This window comes from Scylla paramamosain, chromosome 21, assembly GCF_035594125.1.
Source record: "Scylla paramamosain isolate STU-SP2022 chromosome 21, ASM3559412v1, whole genome shotgun sequence".
Taxonomy (NCBI): domain Eukaryota; kingdom Metazoa; phylum Arthropoda; class Malacostraca; order Decapoda; family Portunidae; genus Scylla; species Scylla paramamosain.
In genome coordinates, this window is record NC_087171.1 from 9,953,267 (window position 1) to 9,957,602 (window position 4,336).

The window sequence follows — 4,336 nt, forward strand, 5'->3', positions numbered from 1 at the left end:
AGAGGTATTATAACAGGGAGACGCCTTCCTACTCCTCGCCGTCCCCATCCAAACAAGTAAAGCCAGTGAGCAGAGCTTACGATCTCCCGGATTGAGCTAAGGCAGTGGCTCTCAACCTGGGGGCCATGGCAAGAATTTAGAGAGGCCATAGCGGGCTCATGTTCAGCTGCTTTAATTTAATTTCTAAATAATGTTAGGAATCTGAATAAATAAAAAAAATAAAAAAAAACTTGCATCACTCTGTCCTGGAAAAAAAAAATGTCTATCAAATACAAGATAATAATGACTGTCAATTTCGTAATAAAGCAAATGTGTTCTCATCAACATTTTTTTTTTTTTTTTTTTTTGTCGGGGTGGGATTTGGGAGAAAAATGAAGGAGAGCCACACAAATGTTGAGAATTCATGAAGGGGGAAATGGAGAGAAAAAGGTTGAGAACCACTGAGCTAAGGGGATTTACCACTTGTTTTTGCATACTGGATAAAAATGAGAAACAATTGATGTTTTGGGTTACGAAAAGTACATTATAGTTTCCTAAATATGTTATGTAGATTTATTTTAAATGGAAATTATGCCAAATAACCACAATATCGAAAGAAATACACCAGATGTTTCCAGGAGAAATTATCGTAAAATTTTTTTTTATTGTTTATAGCATGACAAGGCACAAACTAAAACAAAAAATCCAAAAATTAGATGCCCTTTAAGTGCACAATGACATATCACACATAATTCTAGATAAGTGCTTTATTTATTTATTTATTTATTTATTCATTTATTTATTTATTTATTTATTTATTTATTTATTTATTTATTTATTTATTTATTTAGAGAGAGAGAGAGAGAGAGAGAGAGAGAGAGAGAGAGAGAGAGAGAGAATTATTTTATCACACATACACACACACACACACACACACAGAGAGAGAGAGAGAGAGAGAGAGAGAGAGAGAGAGAGAGAGAGAGAGAGAGAGAGAGAGAGTTGCTGTTGTTTGATTAATTTATTGCGCATGGAAACGCGCCAGTCTACAGAAATACACCATACAAAAATACTCCTGACAGTATAAATTAATAATTCAGGTAATCACATCATGAAGGCAAGCAGGTTATGGTGAGGCAGCGTGACAGAACATAAGTATCAAAGGCAGTGACACCAAACATAAATGAATTAACAATAAAGTGAAGCTGGACCTTTATAAGTTGAAAGTAGATAATACAACATAGAACTTGTGATATTTTAACTTCAAAAGGCAAGATGGACGAACATAAATACATAAGGAGACAGTTAACGGGCAAAAAATTATAGAGAGCTAACAGCCGCCAAACTGTGGGTGGCAGGTAGAGAGAGAGAGAGAGAGAGAAAGAGAGAGAGAGAGAGAGATGGAACATCATATAAAGTCAATAAGCAATATGGAAATATATAATTATTCTATTTGAGATCAATCTGGGTTAAGTGATACTTTACAAAGAAAATTCAACCTTCAGGCCATCTTTCACCTGATACACAGTTTATTTCTCCTCTTTTATTTATATGCACGTTTTTTTTTTTTTTTTTTTTTTTTTTTATATCCATATGCACATGTGAACATGATCTCGTCCACTCATATATCCACCCGAAAGACGGCTTCCCATCTCTCACGTATGTCTCGTTCACCCAAACTGAAAAACACTATGATCTGATTTGTATGTATGATTTGCCGTTGAAATTATGATGGCACGGCACAACGCCACTATTGCAGTCTTTTGTGGATAGGATAAACAACGGTCCAATAGCGCGTTGGCTTCACATTCGTGACGTCATGCCAGCTCCTCCCATTATACCTCCATGGTAGTACCCAAAGAGGAACATTGTTGGAAGGACGCTCATGTTCAGCTGCTTTAATTAACCTGGATTTTCGCTGAATAAGACACGGGCAATAGCTGCCTCTGTGTACAAATGAAAGGTTGATTCCTGCTACGAGGCGCCTAGGAAGTCCAGGAGCCTGCTCCTAAGGACTAGGAAGGGTTATAATCATGGTAAGTGACGCACCCATCACTTGTGGAATTTACTGAGTTTCCTTTATACAAACGACATCTTGTAATATGCAGTAACTATGAATTTTAGTGCACACATATTTTATTATACCATTGTATTTGCATACCATTCATATTTATAGGAAATTAATATTACAGAACCGAGCAACCCATGTCAGCTGATCAGTATCAAAGGATTACAACCCAGCTAGACGTGAGGAGTTTCACTTAACCTGAAGTATGATGTGAGCAAGGGTTCCTACAAACACATCTAGTTTTGGTCGGGATATGGTAATATTATGAGCTTTTTGGCATTGGTGTGCTGCCACGGACCACGAGGACAGGGAGATGATCATGCTTTTGGAACAGGCGTTTACCGGTTCTTATTTATCCATTCATTTTCACGTGATATTTTCATAAAAGTGAGAATGTTAACAATCGTAATTTGGCACGAGATGTAACAAGCGATTGGCTGCTGGTGGGAAAGAAAGTTTGGATGGTTGATGCGGAAATGAACGCTTGAATATTCGACCAGGATGAACTGAAGACAACTCTATGTAGAATTGCAGGGCTCAGTTTTCTTAGAGGCTGTGACAAGTAAACTATGTACTATCCAAGCGTCTTTGAACAGTAAAGAACGGTAAATTGCAAACGAAAACAATGGCCGCCCCTACTGCTTCAGAGATTCGATAGATCACCAATACAGTAGTTTGGTGATTAGCGTAGACACGGAGTACTACATGATCCCTAACCTCAACTAGATCAGTCTATCTCTATTAATTCTATATATTGATACTGCTAATGCTATCTACTAATGCTGTTATCCTAGTACATTAGTAATTTCTCTCTCTCTCTCTCTCTCTCTCTCTCTCTCTCTCTCTCTCTCTCTCTCTCTCTCTCTCTCTCTCTCTCTCTCTCTCTCTCTCTCCTGATCTCTATATATCTTTGCCTTATCTTTAGGGAGAGGCCGGCAAGACTCGGCCTTCTCCTTTGTTGTATATATTACTACAACAATAAAAGTCATCAATCTCTCTCTCTCTCTCTCTCTCTCTCTCTCTCTCTCTCTCTCTCTCTCTCTCTCTCTCTCTCTGGGAGAAAAAAATACATGGGGAAAATTTCAGTGAAGAGAGAGAGAGAGAGAGAGAGAGAGAGAGAGAGAGAGAGAGAGGAGAGAGAGAGAGAGAGAGAGAGAGAGAGAGAGAGAGAGATGGGGGAGGGTGGGATGCAAATTGTCTTTTTCATACAATGTACTGAAAACAATAACGGTTAAGCGAAACTGAATTATATAAAGTGTTGTGAATACTGAAGATTTCTTTTTTTTTTTTTTCGTTTTAGATTAAATATTTATGCTACTCTCTCTCTCTCTCTCTCTCTCTCTCTCTCTCTCTCTCTCTCTCAAATACAATTCATTTTGGAGGTACAAAGTTCATTGCAAGTTAAAATACAAAAAATAAAACACAGTGCTCTGTGTCCAGTGTTTTTATTTTGTACTGTAAATTAAATAATGTAGGTATCTTTTCTTTTGTGAAAATTTAGGTTATGAAAAGAAACACACACACACACACACACACACACACACACACACATACACACACACACACACACACACACACACACACGAACAATACGAGTAAAGGAAAGTTAGTAATATATTTAAGTCTAACGTCATTTTTGGAGATCGAAAAAATAAGAAACAAATGTCATCAGTTCTCAGTGTTGTTTCTCCTTTTGCCTTTTTCTGGTCCAGTCCTGGCAAGCTTATCCGTGAGTGTCAGGTTAAACAATGGACGGGCTCAACACAATATATTGCGACACTGCATACAAAGATGAACCCTCCTCTTTGTTTCAGTTCTCTCTCTCTCTCTCTCTCTCTCTCTCTCTCTCTCTCTCTCTCTCTCTCTCTCTCTCTCCGCACACACACACACACACACACACACACACACATTTGTGCGCCACTTGATAACTAACTTGGTGCTTTTCGTGTTTTCTCTTAGTGTGTGCATAAGTTCAGTAATATCTTTTTTCAGATATGGGTTTCAGGTATCAATACTAGGACTTAACTTACTATCTCGTCATTTTTATACGTGTTTGCTGATTTCGTTTAATTATTTGAGGACAGGGATAGCGGATGGATTTAGGTAGGCATGTTTTATACAGGGACTACCATATGTAGGTTTACTGGTTTCTTGAAACTTCCCTGATATTCTATAAGAAGTTTTTGTGTTTATAATTCTAATAAACCTATAACCTCTTAAGGCAGCGCTGCAGAAGGCGGCAGTACGATATGTTTGGCTGTTGGCCTGTTGGAGTGTTGGGGTGTATTTCAT